This window comes from Hyla sarda, unplaced genomic scaffold, assembly GCF_029499605.1.
Source record: "Hyla sarda isolate aHylSar1 unplaced genomic scaffold, aHylSar1.hap1 scaffold_1007, whole genome shotgun sequence".
Classification (NCBI taxonomy): Eukaryota; Metazoa; Chordata; class Amphibia; order Anura; family Hylidae; genus Hyla; species Hyla sarda.
Genome location: NW_026607626.1, coordinates 74,874 through 97,021, shown reverse-complemented (window position 1 = coordinate 97,021; position 22,148 = coordinate 74,874). Strand labels below are relative to the sequence as shown.

The following is a 22,148-nucleotide window of genomic DNA, read 5'->3' as shown; positions in this document are numbered from 1 at the left end:
GGTTCTGATGAGCAGATGGTTCATACATTTGTGGTCATATTCTGAGGGCCCCTCCATTACTGGTGATGAGTTTTGGGGCTCAGTATGGAGCGAAGTGTCTGACACAATGTGATAATCCTGTCACGGCTCAGCCGCTCCTCTAATCCTTGTAATTCCCAGCTGACCCCGGAGATTCTCCATGTTGTGGAGGGAACCTGTGTATAAGGGAGGTGACTCCTGAGAGCTCTGGGCCCCTCCCTATAGAGCCACACCTGTCATCTGTAGGTTACCAGCGAGGACAGGAAGAGTGCAGGAAGAGCTCCTGAGATGGTCCTCAGCCCTGGACCCCCTGGCCCCACAGGTGAGAGGACCTGCAGACGTGTGAGGGGCCTGTATGTGCATGTACTGCGCTACAGCTTATGTGAGCGCTCACACTTCATAGGGATGAGCCTCTCCTTGTATTACACTGCTGCGGAAAGTTTATATGTGATACCCCAGGGGGCCTGAAAATGTACATGGGACACCCAGTATATATTATATTGTGATATATATATATATATATATATATATATATATATATATATATATATATATAGTATAATACAAAGTATATATTAGATTGTGATATCCAGTGTATATACGATATAATACAAAGTATATATTATATTGTGATATCCAGTGTATATACGATATAATACAAAGTATATATTATATTGTGATATCTAGTGTATATACAGTATAATACCCAGTATATATTATATTGTGATATCTAGTGTATATACAGTATAATACCCAGTATATATTAGATTGTGATATCTAGTGTATATATACGGTATAATAACCAGTATATATTATATTGTGATATATACAGTATTATACCCAGTATATATTATATTGTGATATCTAGTGTATATACAGTATAATACCAGTATATATTATATTGTGATATCTAGTGTATATACTGTATAATACCCAGTATATATTATATTGTGATATATACAGTATTATACCCAGTATATATTATATTGTGATATATACAGTATTATACCCAGTATATATTATATTGTGATATCTAGTGTATATACAGTATAATACCAGTATATATTATATTGTGATATCTAGTGTATATACGGTATAATACCCAGTATATATTATATTGTGATATCCAGTGTATATACGGTATAATACCAGTATATATTATATTGTGATATCCAGTGTATATACGGTATAATACCAGTATATATTATATTGTGATATCTAGTGTATATACGGTATAATACCAGTATATATTATATTGTGATATCTAGTGTATATACGGTATAATACAAAGTATATATTATATTGTGATATCTAGTGAATATACGGTATAATAAACAGTATATATTATATTGTGATACATCTAGTATAATACAAAATATATTATATTGTGATATATACAGTATAATACCCAGTATATATTATATTGTGATATATACAGTATAATACCCAGTATATATTATATTGTGATGTCTAGTGTATATACAGTACAATACCCAGTATATATTATATTGTGATATCTAGTGTATATACAGTATAATACCCAGTATATATTATATTGTGATATATACAGTATAATACCCAGTATATATTATATTGTGATATCTAGTGTATTTATACGGTATAATACCCAGTATATATTATATTGTGATATCTAGTGTATATACAGTATAATACCCAGTATATATTATATTGTGATATATACAGTATAATACCCAGTATATATTATATTGTGATATCTAGTGTATATACGGTATAATACCCAGTATATATTATATTGTGATATATACAGTATAATACCCAGTATATATTATATTGTGATATCTAGTGTATTTATACGGTATAATACCCAGTATATATTATATTGTGATATATACAGTATAATACCCAGTATATATTATATTGTGATATATACAGTATAATACCCAGTATATATTATATTGTGATATATACAGTATAATACCCAGTATATATTATATTGTGATATCTAGTGTATTTATACGGTATAATACCCAGTATATATTATATTGTGATATATACAGTATAATACCCAGTATATATTATATTGTGATATCTAGTGTATATACGGTATAATACCCAGTATATATTCTATTGTGATATATACAGTATAATACCCAGTATATATTCTATTGTGATATATACAGTATAATACCCAGTTTATATTATATTGTGATATCTAGTGTATATATACGGTATAATACCCAGTATATATTCTATTGTGATATATACAGTATAATACCCAGTTTATATTATATTGTGATATCTAGTGTATATATACGGTATAATACCCAGTATATATTATATTGTGATATATACAGTATAATACCCAGTATATATTATATTGTGATATCTAGTGTATATACAGTACAATACCCAGTATATATTATATTGTGATATCTAGTGTATATACTGTATACTACCCAGTATATATTATATTGTGATATCTAGTGTATATACAGTACAATATCCAGTATATATTATATTGTGATATCTAGTGTATATACAGTACAATATCCAGTATATATTATATTGTGATATCTAGTGTATATACAGTACAATATCCAGTATATATTATATTGTGATATCTAGTGTATATACTGTATAATACTCAGTATATATTATATTGTGATATATACAGTATAATGCCCAGTATATATAATATTGTGATATATACAGTATAATACCCAGTATATATAATATTGTGATATCTAGTATATATATGGTATAATACCTGGTATATATATTATGGGGTGTGATATCCAGTATATGACAGTGTGATACCTGTGTACTATAGAGTGTACCTATGTAATTTTCGTTTTCTGACTGTGTATGATATGTATTTGATATCTAATACTGTGAACAAGTGATACCTGGTATCTGAACAGTGCATAATAGTGTGATACATTGTATCCGGAGAGGATATAACACAGGTCTAGGGGATTTGTGTTGTGGTGATGAATGATGGGAGTATACAGGGGAGGATAAATGGATGACACATATAAGAGTCTCAGCTGCTAAAACTAGGACTACATGTGTCTGTATTATATATGATATTACACAGGGGGGTGTCTGTATTATATACGTGATATTACACAGGGGGGTGTCTGTATTATCTATGTGTGATATTATTCTGGGGGTGTCTGTATTATATATGTGATATTACACAGGGGTGTCTGTATTATCTATGTGTGATATTATTCTGGGGGTGTCTGTATTATATATGTGATATTACACAGGGGTGTCTGTATTATATATATGTGATATTACACAGGGGTGTCTGTATTATCTATGTGTGATATTACACAGGGGTGTCTGTATTATCTATGTGTGATATTATTCTGGGGGTGTCTGTATTATATATGTGATATTACACAGGGGTGTCTGTATTATATATGTGTGATATTACACAGGGGTGTCTGTATTATCTATGTGTGATATTACACAGGGGTGTCTGTATTATATATGTGTGATATTACACGGGTGTCTGTATTATCTATGTGTGATATTATTCTGGGGGTGTCTGTATTATATATGTGATATTACACAGGGGTGTCTGTATTATATATGTGTGATATTACACAGGGGTGTCTGTATTATATATGTGATATTACACAGGGGTGTCTGTATTATATATGTGTGATACTACACAGGGGTGTCTGTATTATATATGTGATATTACACAGGGGGTGTCTGTATTATATATGTGATATTACACAGGGGGTGTCTGTATTATATATGTGATATTACACAGGGGGTGTCTGTATTATATATGTGATATTACACGGGGTGTCTGTATTATATACGTGATATTACACAGGGGGTGTCTGTATTATATCTGTGATATTACATGGGGTGTCTGTATTATATCTGTGATATTACACAGGGGGTGTCTGTATTATATGTGTGATATTACACAGGGGTGTTTGTATTATATGTGTGATATGACACGGGGGTGTTTGTGTTATATATGTGATATTACACAGGGGTGTCTTTATTATATGTGTGGTATTACACAGGGGGTGTCTGTATTATATATGTGATATTACACAGGGGTTGTCTGTATTATATATGCGATATTACACAGGGGTGTTTGTATTATATATGTGATATTACACAGGGGGTGTCTGTATTATATATGTGATATTACACAGGGGGTGTTTGTATTATATGTGTGATATGACACAAGGGATGTCTGTATTATATATGTGATATTACACTGGAGGTGTCTGTATTACATATATATGTGATATTACTCAGGGGTGTCTGTATTATATATGTGATATTACATAGGGGTGTCTGTATTATATATGTGATGTTACACAGGATGTGTCTGTATTATATATGTGTGTGATATTACACAGGGGGTGTCTGTATTATATATGTGTGTGATATTACACAGGGGGTGTCTGTATTATATGTGTGATATTACACAGGGGGTGTCTTTATTATATATGGAATATTATACAGGGGGTATCTGTATTATATATGTGATATTACACTGGAGGTGTCTGTATTACATATATATATGATCTTACTCAGGGGTGTCTGTATTATATATGTGATATTACATAGGGGTGTCTGTATTATATATGTGATGTTACACAGGATGTGTCTGTATTATGTATGTGTGATATTAGATTGGGGTGTCTGTATTATATATGTGTGAAATTAATCAGGGGGTGTCTGTATTATATATGTGTGATATTACTCAGGCGGTGTCTGTATTATATATGTGTGATATTACACAGGGGGTGTCTGTATTATATGTGTGATATTACACAGTGGTGTCTGTATTATATGTGTGATATTACACAGGGGGTGTCTTTATTATATATGGAATATTATACAGGGGGTGTCTGTATTATATATGTGATATTACACAGGGGTGTCTGTATTATATATCTGATATTACTCAGGGGTGTCTGTATTATATATGTGATATTACATAGGGATGTCTGTATTATATATGTGTGATATTACTCAGGGGGTGTCTGTATTATATATGTGTGATATTACTCAGGGGGTGTCTGTATTATATATGTGTGATATTACACAGGGGGTGTCTGTATTATATATGTGTGATATTACTCAGGGGTGTCTGTATTATATATGTGTGATATTACACAGGGGGTTTCTGTATTATATGTGTGATATTACACAGGGGGTTTCTGTATTATATGTGTGATATTACACAGGGGATGTCTGTATTATATATGCGATATTACACAGGGGGTGTCTGTATTATATATGTGTGATATTACACTGGGGGTTTCTGTATTATATTTGTGTGATATTACACTGGGGGTGTCTATTATATATGTGATATTACACAGGGGTTGTCTCTATCATATATGTGATATTACATAGGGGTGTCTGTATTATATATGTGATATTACACAGGGGGTGTCTGTATTATATATGTGTGATATTACACAGGGGGTGTCTGTATTATATATGTGTGATATTACACAGGGGGTTTCTGTATTATATGTGTGATATTACACAGGGGATGTCTGTATTATATATGTGATATTACACTGGGGGTGTCTGTATTATATATGTGATATTACACAGGAGGTGTCTGTATTATATTTGTGTGATATTACAATGGGGGTGTCTGCATTATATATGTGCTATTACACAGGGGTGTCTGTATTATATATGTGATATTACACAGGGGGTTTCTGTATTATATGTGTGATATTACACAGGGGATGTCTGTATTATATATGTGTGATATTACACAGGGGATTTCTGTATTATATGTGTGATATTACACAGGGGATGTCTGTATTATATATGTGATATTACACAGGAGGTGTCTGTATTATATTTGTGTGATATTACAATGGGGGTGTCTGCATTATATATGTGCTATTACACAGGGGTGTCTGTATTATATATGTGATATTACACAGGGGGTTTCTGTATTATATGTGTGATATTACACAGGGGATGTCTGTATTATATATGTGTGATATTACACAGGGGATTTCTGTATTATATGTGTGATATTACACAGGGGATGTCTGTATTATATATGTGATATTACACTGGGGTGTCTGTATTATATATGTGATATTACACTGGGGGTGTCTGTATTATATATGTGATATTACACAGGGGGTGTCTGTATTATATATGTGATATTACACAGGAGGTGTCTGTATTATATTTGAGTGATATTACACTGGGGGGGTCTGCATTATATATGTGCTATTACACAGGGGGTTTCTGTATTATATGTGTAATATTACACAGGGGATGTCTGTATTATATATGTGATATGACACGGGGTGCCTGTATTATATGTGTGATATTACACAGGGGGTGTCTGTATTATATATGTGATATTACTCAGGGGTGTCTGTATTATATATGTGATATTACATAGAGGTGTCTGTATTATATATGTGATATTACATTGGGGTGTCTGTATTATATATGGGATATTACTCAGAGGGTGTCTGCATTATATATGGGATATTACTCAGAGAGTATCTGTATTATCTATATGTGATATTACACAGGGGGTGTCTGTATTATATATGTGTTGTGTGTGTGGGGGGTGTATGGGCTGTATCACATTAGTAATATTACACGTTGATCTTAGGAGTGTGATATGACCTGGTGTGTTATATGTGTACTGTATCTTTATGTTATAATTTCACGTGCTGTTCTCGCTCGTACAGATTAGTAGCGCGGTTTGGGCCATTGTAAGAGGGGGGGTGTCACCGGTTTTTGGTGTCCGGTATCGCTCGGTGACGTGGTTGTGTGTTTCCCATGGGGTGGTATGTAATATGTGACACACTGTTGTCTTGTGCAATCTGATTATCGTCACACCCGCTACGCTGGTCTAACTTGTCTCACACCCAGAGATGTCTATTAACACCCTTCCAACCCCAAAGCCTGGTATCACCGGGTCCTGCTGAGGTGTGGGGGGGGGGGGGGGGGGGGGGGGGCTGAGTGACGGGCGTGAGGGCGTTCCCTCAACCTGGAGCACAACACCTGCCGGGCGACATTCCTGACATACAATGAGCAGCTATTTATACCGCGGGCGCCGCATGAGCCCTGAGACTAATAGACACTACAGAGCACGGATGATGGGGGTTATCCTGTACCATCCCCAGTCATGTTCACTCACAGAATGTTTATTTATATTTTGTGAAGCCAAGAATTCTCTGAACATCTCCTCCCACCTCCTAGACATGTGATATTGCTTAATATTATATAGACCCCCCTCCCCATGCTTCATATTATATAGTCCCCTCTCCTGCTTCATATTATATAGACCCCTCTCCTGCTTCATATTATATAGACCCCTCTCCTGCTTTATATTATATAGACCCCTCTCCTGCTTCATATTATATAGACCGCTCTCCTGCTTCATATTATATAGACCCCTCTCCTGCTTCATATTATATAGATCCCCCCATGCTTCATATTACATAGACCCCTCTCCTGCTTCATATTATATAGATCCCCCCATGCTTCATATTATATAGACCCCTCTCCTGCTTCATATTACATAGACCCCTCTCCTGCTTCATATTATATAGACCCCTCTCCTGCTTCATATTATATAGACCCCTCTCCTGCTTCATATTATATAGACCCCTCTACTGCTTCATATTATATAGACCCCTCTCCTGCTTCATATTATATAGACCCCTCTCCTGCTTCATATTATATAGACCCCTCTCCTGCTTCATATTATATAGACCCCTCTCCTGCTTCATATTATATAGACCCCCCCATGCTTCATATTATATAGACCCCTCTCCTGCTTCATATTATATAGACCCCTCTCCTGCTTCATATTATATAGACCCCTCCCCATGCTTCATATTATATAGACCCATCTCCTGCTTCATATTATATAGACCCCTCTCCTGCTTCATATTATATAGACCCCTCTCCTGCTTCATATTATATAGACCCCTCTCCTGCTTCATATTATATAGACCCCTCTCCTGCTTCATATTATATAGTCCCATCTCCTGCTTCATATTATATAGACCCCTCTCCTGCTTCATATTACATAGACCCCTCTCCTGCTTCATATTACATAGACCCCTCTCCTGCTTCATATTATATAGACCCCTCTCCTGCTTCATATTATATAGACCCCTCTCCTGCTTCATATTATATAGACCCCTCTCCTGCTTCATATTATATAGACCCCTCTCCTGCTTCATATTATATAGACCCCTCTCCTGCTTCATATTATATAGACCCCCCCATGCTTCATATTATATAGACCCCTCTCCTGCTTCATATTATATAGACCCCTCTCCTGCTTCATATTATATAGACCCCTCTCCTGCTTCATATTATATAGACCCCTCTCCTGCTTCATATTATATAGACCCCTCCCCATGCTTCATATTATATAGACCCATCTCCTGCTTCATATTATATAGACCCCTCTCCTGCTTCATATTATATAGACCCCTCTCTGGCTTCATATTATATAGACCCCTCTCCAGCTTCATATTATATAGACCCCTTTCCTGCTTCATATTATATAGACCCCTCTCCTGCTTCATATTATATAGACCCCTCCCCATGCTTCATATTATATAGACCCCTCTCCTGCTTCATATTATATAAACCCCTCTCCTGCTTCATATTATATAGATCCCCCCATGCTTCATATTATATAGACCCCTCTCCTGCTTCATATTATATAGATCCCCCCATGCTTCATATTACATAGACCCCTCTCCTGCTTCATATTATATAGACCCCTCTCCTGCTTCATATTATATAGACCCCTCTCCTGCTTCATATTATAGACCCCTCTCCTGCTTCATATTATATAGACCCCCCCATGCTTCATATTATATAGACCCCTCTCCTGCTTCATATTATATAGACCCCCCCCATGCTTCATATTATATAGACCCCTCTCCTGCTTCATATTATATAGACCCCTCTCCTGCTTCATATTATATAGACCCCTCTCCTGCTTCATATTATATAGACCCATCTCCTGCTTCATATTATATAGACCCCTCTCCTGCTTCATATTATATAGACCCCTCTCCTGCTTCATATTATATAGACCCCTCTCCTGCTTTATATTACATAGACCCCTCTCCTGCTTCATATTATATAGTCCCCTCTCCTGCTTCATATTATATAGACCCCTCTCCAGCTTCATATTATATAGACCCCTCCCCATGCTTCATATTATATAGACCCCTCTCCTGCTTCATATTATATAAACCCCTCTCCTGCTTCATATTATATAGACCCCTCTCCTGCTTCATATTACATAGACCCCTCTCCTGCTTCATATTATATAGACCCCTCTCCTGCTTCATATTATATAGACCCCTCTCCTGCTTCATATTATATAGACCCCTCTCCTGCTTCATATTATATAGACCCCTCTCCTGCTTCATATTACATAGACCCCTTTCCTGCTTCATGTTATATAGACCCCTCTCCTGCTTCATATTATATAGACCCCTCTCCTGCTTCATATTATATAGACCCCTCCCCATGCTTCATATTATATAGACCCCTCTCCTGCTTCATATTATATAAACCCCTCTCCTGCTTCATATTATATAGACCCCTCTCCTGCTTCATATTACATAGACCCCTCTCCTGCTTCATATTATATAGACCCCTCTCCTGCTTCATATTATATAGACCCCTCTCCTGCTTCATATTATATAGACCCCCCTCCTGCTTCATATTATATAGACCACTCTCCTGCTTCATATTATATAAACCCCTCTCCTGCTTCATATTATATAGACCCCTCTCCTGCTTCATATTATATAGACCCCCCCCCCATGCTTCATATTATATAGACCCCTCTCCTGCTTCATATTATATAGACCCCTCTCCTGCTTCATATTATATAGACCCCCCCCCCATGCTTCATATTATATAGACCCCTCTCCTGCTTCATATTATATAGACCCCTCTCCTGCTTCATATTATATAGACCCCCCTCCTGCTTCATATTATATAGACCCCTCTCCTGCTTCATATTATATAGACCCCTCTCCTGCTTCATATTATATAGTCCCCTCTCCGGCTTCATATTATATAGACCCCTCTTCTGCTTCATATTATATAGACCCCTCTCCTGCTTCATATTATATAGACCCCTCTCTGGCTTCATATTATATAGACCCCTCTCCTGCTTCATATTATATAGACCCCTCCCCATGCTTCATATTATATAGACCCCTCTCCTGCTTCATATTATATAGACCCCTCTCCTGCTTCATATTATATAGACCCCTCTCCTGCTTCATATTATATAAACCCCTCTCCTGTTTCATATTATATAGACCCCTCTCCTGCTTCATATTATATAGACCCCTCTCCTGCTTCATATTATATAGACCCCTCTCCTGCTTCATATTATATAAACCCCTCTCCTGCTTCATATTATATAGACCCCTCTCCTGCTTTATATTATATAGACCCCTCTCCTGCTTCATATTATATAGTCTCCTCTCCTGCTTCATATTATATAGACCCCTCTCCTGCTTCATATTATATAGACCCCCCATGCTTCATATTATATAGACCCCTCTCCTGCTTCATATTATATAGACCCCTCTCCTGCTTCATATTATATAGACCCCTCTCCTGCTTCATATTATATAGACCCCCCCCTGCTTCATATTATATAGACCCCTCTCCTGCTTCATATTATATAGACCCCTCTCCTGCTTCATATTATATAGACCCCTCTCCTGCTTCATATTATATAGACCCCCCTCCTGCTTCATATTATATAGACCCCTCTCCTGCTTCATATTATATAGACCCCTCTCCTGCTTCATATTATATAGACCCCCCCATGCTTCATATTATATAGACCCCTCTCCTGCTTCATATTATATAGACCCCTCTCCTGCTTCATATTATATAGACCCCTCTCCTGCTTCATATTATATAGACCCCTCTTCTGCTTCATATTATATAGACCCCTCTCCTGCTTCATATTATATAGACCCCTCTCCTGCTTCATATTATATAGACCCCCCCCATGCTTCATATTATATAGACCCCTCTCCTGCTTCATATTATATAGACCCCTCTCCTGCTTCATATTATATAGACCCCCTCCTGCTTCATATTATATAGACCCCTCTCCTGCTTCATATTATATAGACCCCCCCATGCTTCATATTATATAGACCCCTCTCCTGCTTCATATTATATAGACCCCCTCCTGCTTCATATTATATAGACCCCTCTCCTGCTTCATATTATATAGACCCCCCCATGCTTCATATTATATAGACCCCTCTCCTGCTTCATATTATATAGACCCCCCCCATGCTTCATATTATATAGACCCCTCTCCTGCTTCATATTATATAGACCCCTCTCCTGCTTCATATTATATAGACCCCTCTCCTGCTTCATATTATATAGACCCCTCTCCTGCTTCATATTATATAGTCCCCTCTCCTGCTTCATATTATATAGACCCCTCTCCTGCTTCATATTATATAGACCCCTCTCCTGCTTCATATTATATAGTCCCCTCTCCTGCTTCATATTATATAGACCTCTCTCCTGCTTCATATTATATAGACCCCTCTCCTGCTTCATATTATATAGACCCCTCTCCTGCTTTATATTATAAAGACCCCCCTCCTGCTTCATATTATATAGACCCCTCTCCGGCTTCATATTATATAGACCCCTCTCCTGCTTCATATTATATAGACCCCTCTCCTGCTTCATATTATATAGTCCCATCTCCTGCTTCATATTATATAGACCCCTCTCCTGCTTCATATTATATAGACCCCTCTCTGGCTTCATATTATATAGACCCCTCTCCTGCTTCATATTATATAGACCCCTCTCCTGCTTTATATTATAAAGACCCCCCTCCTGCTTCATATTATATAGACCCCTCTCCTGCTTCATATTATATAGACCCCTCTCCTGCTTCATATTATATAGACCCCTCTCCTGCTTCATATTATATAGTCCCATCTCCTGCTTCATATTATATAGACCCCTCTCCTGCTTCATATTATATAGACCCCTCTCTGGCTTCATATTATATAGACCCCTCTCCAGCTTCATATTATATAGACCCCTATCCTGCTTCATGTTATATAGACCCCTCTCCTGCTTCATATTATATAGACCCCTCCCCATGCTTCATATTATATAGACCCCTCTCCTGCTTCATATTATATAGACCCCTCTCTGGCTTCATATTATATAGACCCCTCTCTGGCTTCATATTATATAGACCCCTCTCCTGCTTCATATTATATAGACCCCTCTCCTGCTTCATATTATATAGACCCCTCTCCTGCTTCATATTATATAAACCCCTCTCCTGCTTCATATTATATAGACCCCTCTCCTGCTTCATATTATATAGACCCCTCTCCTGCTTCATATTATATAGACCCCTCTCCTGCTTCATATTATATAGACCCCTCTCCAGCTTCATATTATATAGACCCCTTTCCTGCTTCATGTTATATAGACCCCTCTCCTGCTTCATATTATATAGACCCCTCCCCATGCTTCATATTATATAGAACCCTCTCCTGCTTCATATTATATAGACCCCTCTCCTGCTTCATATTATATAGATCCCCCCATGCTTCATATTATATAGACCCCTCTCCTGCTTCATATTATATAGACCCCTCTCTGGCTTCATATTATATAGACCCCCTCCTGCTTCATATTATATAGACCCCTCTCCTGCTTCATATTATATAGACCGCTCTCCTGCTTCATATTATATAGACCCCTCTCTGGCTTCATATTATATAGACCCCTCTCCTGCTTCATATTATATAGACCCCTCTCCTGCTTCATATTATATAGACCCCTCTCTGGCTTCATATTATATAGACCCCTCTCCTGCTTCATATTATATAGACCCCTCTCCTGCTTCATATTATATAGACCCCTCTCCGGCTTCATATTATATAGACCCCTCTCCTGCTTCATATTATATAGACCCCTCTCCTGCTTCATATTATATAGATCCCCCAATGCTTCATATTATATAGACCCCTCTCCTACTTCATATTATATAGATCCCCCCATGCTTCATATTATATAGACCCCTCTCCTGCTTCATATTATATAGACCCCTCTCCTGCTTCATATTATATAGACCCCTCCCCATGCTTCATATTATATAGACCCATCTCCTGCTTCATATTATATAGACCCCTCTCCTGCTTCATATTATATAGACCCCCCTCCTGCTTCATATTATATAGACCCCCTCCTGCTTCATATTATATAGACCCCTCTCCTGCTTCATATTATATAGACCCCCCCCATGCTTCATATTATATAGACACCTCTCCTGCTTCATATTATATAGACCCCTCTCCTGCTTCATATTATATAGACCCCTCTCCTGCTTCATATTATATAGACCCATCTCCTGCTTCATATTATATAGACCCCTCTCCTGCTTCATATTATATAGACCCCTCTCCTGCTTCATATTATATAGACCCCTCTCCTGCTTCATATTATATAGACCCCTCTCCTGCTTCATATTATATAGACCCCCCCATGCTTCATATTATATAGACCCCTCTCCTGCTTCATATTATATAGTCTCCTCTCCTGCTTCATATTATATAGACCCCTCTCCTGCTTCATATTATATAGACCCCTCTCCTGCTTCATATTATATAGACCCCCCTCCTGCTTCATATTATATAGACCCCCTCCTGCTTCATATTATATAGACCCCTCTCCTGCTTCATATTATATAGACCCCCCCCATGCTTCATATTATATAGACACCTCTCCTGCTTCATATTATATAGACCCCTCTCCTGCTTCATATTATATAGACCCCTCTCCTGCTTCATATTATATAGACCCATCTCCTGCTTCATATTATATAGACCCCTCTCCTGCTTCATATTATATAGACCCCTCTCCTGCTTCATATTATATAGACCCCCCTCCTGCTTCATATTATATAGACCCCCTCCTGCTTCATATTATATAGACCCCTCTCCTGCTTCATATTATATAGACCCCCCCCATGCTTCATATTATATAGACACCTCTCCTGCTTCATATTATATAGACCCCTCTCCTGCTTCATATTATATAGACCCCTCTCCTGCTTCATATTATATAGACCCATCTCCTGCTTCATATTATATAGACCCCTCTCCTGCTTCATATTATATAGACCCCTCTCCTGCTTCATATTATATAGACCCCTCTCCTGCTTCATATTATATAGACCCCTCTCCTGCTTCATATTATATAGACCCCTCTCCTGCTTCATATTATATAGACCCCTCTCCTGCTTCATATTATATAGACCCCTCTCCTGCTTCATATTATATAGACCCCTCTCCTGCTTCATATTATATAGACCCCCCTCCTGCTTCATATTATATAGACCCCCCTCCTGCTTCATATTATATAGACCCCTCTCCTGCTTCATATTATATAGACCCCCCCATGCTTCATATTATATAGACCCCTCCCCATGCTTCATATTATATAGACCCCTCTCCTGCTTCATATTATATAGACCCCTCTCCTGCTTCATATTATATAGACCCCTCTCCTGCTTCATATTATATAGACCCCTCTCCTGCTTCATATTATATAGACCCCTCTCCTGCTTCATATTATATAGACCCCCTTCCTGCTTCATATTATATAGACCCCCCCCATGCTTCATATTATATAGACCCCTCTCCTGCTTCATATTATATAGACCCCTCTCCTGCTTCATATTATATAGATCCCCCAATGCTTCATATTATATAGACCCCTCTCCTACTTCATATTATATAGATCCCCCAATGCTTCATATTATATAGACCCCTCTCCTGCTTCATATTATATAGACCCCTCTCCTGCTTCATATTATATAGACCCCTCTCCTGCTTCATATTATATAGACCCCCCCCCATGCTTCATATTATATAGTCCCCTCTCCGGCTTCATATTATATAGACCCCTCTCCTGCTTCATATTATATAGATCCCCCAATGCTTCATATTATATAGACCCCTCTCCTACTTCATATTATATAGACCCCTCTCCTGCTTCATATTATATAGACCCCCCCCCATGCTTCATATTATATAGTCCCCTCTCCTGCTTCATATTATATAGTCCCCTCTCCTGCTTCATATTATATAGACCACTCTCTGGCTTCATATTATATAGACCCCTCTCTGGCTTCATATTATATAGACCCCTCTCCTGCTTCATATTATATAGACCCCTCTCCTGCTTCATATTATATAGACCCCCCCCATGCTTCATATTATATAGTCCCCTCTCCGGCTTCATATTATATAGACCCCTTTCCTGCTTCATATTATATAGACCCCTCTCCTGCTTCATATTATATAGACCCCTCTCCTGCTTCATATTATATAGACCCCTCTCCTGCTTCATATTATATAGACCCCTCTCCTGCTTCATATTATATAGACCCCTATCCTGCTTCATATTATATAGACCCCTCTCCTGCTTCATATTATATAGACCCCTCTCCTGTTTCATATTATATAGACCCCTCTCCTGCTTCATATTATATAGACCCCTCTCCTGCTTCATATTATATAGTCCCATCTCCTGCTTCATATTATATAGACCCCCCCCATGCTTCATATTATATAGACCCCTCTCCTGCTTCATATTATATAGACCCCTCTCCTGCTTCACATTATATAGACCCCTCTCCTGCTTCATATTATATAGACCCCCCCCATGCTTCATATTATATAGTCTCCTCTCCTGCTTCATATTATATAGACCCCTCCCCATGCTTCATATTATATAGTCTCCTCTCCTGCTTCATATTATATAGACCCCTCTCCTGCTTCATATTATATAGACCCCTCTCCTGCTTCATATTATATAGACCCCTCTCCTGCTTCATATTATATAGACCCCTCTCCTGCTTCATATTATATAGACCCCTCTCCTGCTTCATATTATATAGACCCCTCTCCTGTTTCATATTATATAGACCCCTCTCCTGCTTCACATTATATAGACCCCTCTCCTGCTTCATATTATATAGACCCCCCTCCTGCTTCATATTATATAGACCCCTCTCCTGCTTCATATTATATAGACCCCCCCCATGCTTCATATTATATAGACCCCTCTCCTGCTTCATATTATATAGACCCCTCTCCTGCTTCATATTATATAGACCCCTCTCCTGCTTCATATTATATAGACCCCTCTCCTGCTTCATATTATATAGACCCCTCTCCTGCTTCATATTATATAGACCCTGGGCCGGATTAAGAGCATCATGGGCCTGGTGCTGAGAATTTTTCTGGGCCTTTTTTTTATCAAATGTATCACTCCTATCCATATACATAGACACTGAAGGTGGTATGGTATAACTCCTATCCTTATATAGTAGCTCCCCACATTAGGTGCAGTATAGTTCCCCCACATTAGGGGCAGTATAGTTCCCCCACTTTAGGTGCAGTATATTCCCCCCACATTAGGGGCAGTATAGTTCCCCCACATTAGGTGCAGTATAGTCCCCCCACATTAGGGGCAGTATAGTCCCCCCACATTAGGTGCAGTATAGTTCCCCCACATTAGGTGCAGTACAGTTCCCCCACATTAGGTGCAGTATAGTCCCCCCACATTAGGTGCAGTATAGTTCCCCCACATTAGGTGCAGTACAGTTCCCCCACATTAGGTGCAGTATAGTTCACCCACATTAGGTGCAGTATAGTCCCCCCACATTAGGTGCAGTATAGTTCCCCCACATTAGGTGCAGTACAGTTCCCCCACATTAGGTGCAGTATAGTTCCCCCACATTAGGTGCAGTATAGTTCCCCCAGATTAGGTGCAGTATAGTTCCCCCACATTAGGTGCAGTATAGTTCCCCACAATAGGTGCAGTATAGTCCCCCACATTAGGTGCAGTATAGTTCCCCACAATAGGTGCAGTATAGTCCCCCACATTAGGTGCAGTATAGTTCCCCCACATTAGGTGCAGTACAGTTCCCCCCCACAGACATACAGCCTCCAGCCATATACAGTGTATGGCTGGAGGCTCTATGTCTGTGTACTGCCCCATTTCAGTGTTCCGACCACCGCTCCTCCGGTCCGGGGTCACGATCTACTGCTATGACCTACAGGTCATAGGAGTAGGTCCCGGGATCGGAGGAGTGGTGGTTGGACCACTGAAGATGACGTACAACATACAGGTAACTTACCATGCGCGCTTGTGCGTCCTCCTCCTCGCTGCTCCGCTCCGCTCTGCTGTTGCCATGGGCACACACAGGGGATGTCAATGACGTCCCTGCATGCGCTACCTCCCCGTGGCCCGTGGGTTTTTAAAGTTAACGCGGGGGCCACCGCATGCTTCACTTCATAGACCCCCCCCCATCCTTCACTCCATAGACCTACCCCCCATAGTTCACTCCATAGACTCCCCCATGCTTCACTCCATAGACCTACCCCCCTCATGCTTCACTCCATCGATCCCCCCCCATGCTTCACTCCATAGACCTACCCCCCCCATGCTTCACTCCATCGATCCCCCCCCATGCTTCACTCCATAGACCCCCCATGCTTCACTCCATAGACCTACCCCCCATGCTTCACTCCATAGACCCCCCCATGCTTCACTCCATAGACCCCCCCCATGCTTCACTCCATAGACCCCCCCATGCTTCACTCCATAGACCCCCCCATGCTTCACTCCATAGACCTATCCCCCCAACGCTTCACTCCATAGACCCCCCATGCTTCACTCCATAGACCCCCTCCATGCTTCACTCCATAGACCTCCCCTATGCTTCACTCCATAGGCCCCCCCCATGCTTCACTCCATAGACCTACCCCCCATGCTTCACTCCATAGACCCCCTCCATGCTTCACTCCATAGACCTACCCCCCATGCTTCACTCCATAGACCTACCCCCCATGCTTCACTCCATAGACCCCCCCATGCTTCACTCCATAGACCTATCCCCCCCATGCTTCACTCCATAGACCCCCCCATGCTTCACTCCATAGACCCCCCCCATGCTTCACTCCATAGACCTCCCCTATGCTTCACTCCATAGACCCCCCCATGCTTCACTCCATAGACCTATCCCCCCCATGCTTCACTCCATAGACCCCCCCATGCTTCACTCCATAGACCCCCCCCATGCTTCACTCCATAGACCCCCCCCCATGCTTCACTCCATAGACCTCCCCTATGCTTCAGTTCTTATACCCCCACTTCAGTTAATAGGACCTCTCCTATTCCTTCTCTTTTATAGACAACTCCTCCCTCTTCTCTTTTATGGACGTTTCCTCCCTCTTCTCTTTTTTGGACGTTTCCTCCCTCTTCTCTTTTATGGACGTCTCCTCCCTCTTCTCTTTTATGGACGTCTCCTCCCTCTTCTCTTTTATGGACGTCTCCTCCCTCTTCTCTTTTATGGACGTCTCCTCCCTCTTCTCTTTTATGGACGTCTCCTCCCTCTTCTCTTTTATGGACGTCTCCTCCCTCTTCTCTTTTATGGACGTCTCCTCCCTCTTCTCTTTTATGGACGTCTCCTCCCTCTTTTATGGACGTCTCCTCCCTCTTTTATGGACGTCTCCTCCCTCTTTTATGGACGTCTCCTCCCTCTTTTATGGACGTCTCCTCCCTCTTCTCTTTTATGGACGTCTCCTCCCTCTTCTCTTTTATGGACGTCTCCTCCCTCTTCTCTTTTATGGACGTCTCCTCCCTCTTCTCTTTTATGGACGTCTCCTCCCTCTTCTCTTTTATGGACGTCTCCTCCCTCTTCTCTTTTATGGACGTCTCCTCCCTCTTCTCTTTAATGGACGTCTCCTCCCTCTTCTCTTTAATGGACGTCTCCTCCCTCTTCTCTTTTATGGACGTCTCCTCCCTCTTCTCTTTTATGGACGTCTCCTCCCTCGTCTCTTTTATGGACGTCTCCTCCCTCTTCTCTTTTATGGACGTCTCCGCCCTCTTCTCTTTTATGGACGTCTCCTCCCTCTTTTATGGACGTCTCCTCCCTCTTCTTTTATGGACGTCTCCTCCCTCTTCTTTTATGGACGTCTCCTCCCTCTTCTCTTTTATGGACGTCTCCTCCCTCTTCTCTTTTATGGATGTCTCCTCCCTCTTCTCTTTTATGGACGTCTCCTCCCTCTTCTCTTTTATGGACGTCTCCTCCCTCTTCTCCTTATGGACGTCTCCTCCCTCTTCTCTTCATGGACGTCTCCTCCCCTTTCGGTCCACAGATCCTCCCCTGCTGTGCCCTCCCTCCTCTCCTTGTCCTGTAAACTTTCTAGTAATGGTGGAGGATTCAGCGTTGATGGTGTTTGTTCCATCCAATGAATGATTGGTGCAGCGTTGTGCTTCCTTGGATGAGGTTCCGTGGTGACAGAGTTGGGTTCTGGACCATGTTTCCATTTCTCCTCCGTGTTCCAGTATTTACCTGAAGGAGGACGTCATGGTCCAGACATGATCTAGTGCAGGACAGGCTTCTTATTTGGGGCTCTCTTGCGGTCGATCTCTCTGTGGCCCTAACGTCTTCCCATACATGGTTTTCGTCATAGAATGGAGTATTGATGTAGAGAGGGTTCACAAACTTCCGGTCATTGAATTATCAGGCCTGTCAGATGCTATGTCTCCACTATCCTCTCATGGCGCTCACACTGCAGTCATGTAGTCTCTGTTTCTGCCCGGGGCTCCACTTGCACATTCCGTGTCTTACGCCATATTTCCAGTCTGGTTTGTCTGAGTCACTTTCTGTCCTGGGAATCTGAACTTTCCTCATCAGTGAATTTCCAAGTGTTGAAGGTTTAATAAGCGGCTTCACCAGGTGAATGTGGCCTCGATAGGCAGAACCTCCCAGTGATCCCCATGGGGCATCCGGGTATTACCATCCGTCTGATGTCAGTCATTATATCCTTATAATTGTCACATTGATCCTCATACAAGAGGGGGAGCATAATCCAGGGGGTGCACAACAACCAGGGGTGCACAAGAACCAGGGGGTGAAATAAGAACCAGGGGGTGAAATAAGAACCAGAGGGTGAAATAAGAACCAGGAGGGGAAATAAGAACCAGAGGGTGCACAAGAACCAGAGGGTGCAAAAGAACCAGGGGGTGAAATAAGAACCAGGGGGTGAAATAAGAACCAGGGGGTGAAATAAGAACCAGGGGGTGAAATAAGAACCAGGGGGTGAAATAAGAACCAGGGGGTGAAATAAGAACCAGGGGGTGAAATAAGAACCAGGGGTGAAATAAGAACCAGGAGGTGAAATAAGAACCAGAGGGTGCACAAGAACCAGGGGGTGAAATAAGAACCAGGAGGTGAAATAAGAACCAGGGGGCGAAATAAGAACCAGGAGGTGAAATAAGAACCAGGAGGTGAAATAAGAACCAGAGGGTGAAAAAAAGAACCAGGGGGTGAAAAAAAGAACCAAGGGGTGAAATAAGAACCAGGAGGTGAAATAAGAACCAGGCATGAAATAAGAACCAGGAGGTGAAATAAGAACCAGAGGGTGTACAAGAACCAGGGGGTGAAATAAGAACCAGGAGGTGAAATAAGAACCAGAGGGTGCACAAGAACCAGGAGGTGAAATAAGAACCAGGAGGTGAAATAAGAACCAGAGGGTGCACAAGAACCAGGAGGTGAAATAAGAACCAGGAGGTGAAATAAGAACCAGAGGGTGCACAAGAACCAGGAGGTGAAATAAGAACCAGAGGGTGCACAAGAACCAGGAGGTGAAATAAGAACCAGGAGGTGAAATAAGAAACAGAGGGTGAAAAAAAGAACTAAGGGGTAAAATAAGAACCAGGGGGTGAAATAAGAACCAGGAGGTGAAATAAGAACCATGAGGTGAAATAAGAACCAGAGGGTGCACAAGAACCAGGGGGTGAAAAAAAGAACCAGGGGGTGAAAAAAAGAACCAAGGGGTGAAATAAGAACCAGGGGGTGAAATAAGAATAAGCAGGTAAAAATATGTTCCTTCACATTCCCCTTTACACAGTCAGGGGCCGCTGGTGCCGGGGGGCCTTGGCCCTCATATCTCCAGTCATGTATACAGCTCCAAATCTAATATACTGAACACATTCCAACATGTCCTGCCTGGGGGGAGGGGGGGGGGCACTGTCCACATGAGAGAAGGGGGGGGGCACTGTCCACATGTGAGAAGGGGGGGGGGCACTGTCCACATGAGAGAAGGGGGGGGGGCACTGTCCACATGAGAGAAGGGGGGGGGCACTGTCCACATGAGAGAAGGGGGGGCACTGTTCACATGAGAGAAGGGGGGCACTGTCCACATGAGAGAAGGGGGGGGCACTGTTCACATGAGAGAAGGGGGGGGCACTGTTCACATGAGAGAAGGGGGGGCACTGTTCACATGAGAGAAGGGGGGGCACTGTCCACATGAGAGAAGGGGGGGCACTGTCCACATGAGAGAAGGGGGGGCACTGTCCATATGAGAGAAGGGGGGGCACTGTCCACATGAGAGAAGGGGGGTGGCACTGTCCACATGAGAGAAGGGGGGTGGCACTGTCCACATGAGAGAAGGGGGGGGGCACTGTTCACATGAGAGAAGGGGGGTGGCACTGTCTACATGAGAGAGAGAAGGAGGCACTGTCTACATGAGAGAGAGGAGGGGCACTGTCTACATGAGAGAGAGAAGGAGCACTGCCTACATGAAAGAGAGGAGGGGGCACTGTCTACACGAGAGAGAGAGAAGGGGCACTGTCTACATGAGAGAGAGAAGGGGGCACTGTCTACATTAGAGAGAGAGAAGGAGGCACTGTCTACATTAGAGAGAGAGGGGGCACTGTCTACATGAGAGAGAGAAGGAGCACTGCCTACATGAGAGAGAAGGGGGCACTGTCTACATGAGAGAGAGAAGGGGGCACTGTCTACATGAGAGAGAGAAGGAGCACTGCCTACATGAAAGAGAGGAGGGGGCACTGTCTACATGAGAGAGAGGAGGGGCACTGTCTACATGAGAGAGAGAAGGAGCACTGCCTACATGAAAGAGAGGAGGGGGCACTGTCTACATGAGAGAGAGAGAAGGAGCACTGCCTACATGAAAGAGAGAAGGGGGCACTGTCTACATGAGAGAGAGAGGAGGGGGCACTGT

General features: G+C 41.2%; 1 protein-coding gene across 1 annotated transcript in view; it reads left to right on the top strand.

Moving 5' to 3' along the window:
• The first annotated feature begins 311 nt into the window (after positions 1 to 311).
• Positions 312 to 22,148, top strand: part of LOC130298580 (BICD family-like cargo adapter 2) — an 85,274-nt gene continuing 63,437 nt past the window's right edge. The window contains exon 1 of the mRNA XM_056551353.1: positions 312 to 340. The gene's annotated coding sequence lies outside the window, so the exon portion shown is untranslated. The remainder of the gene's footprint in view (positions 341 to 22,148) is intronic.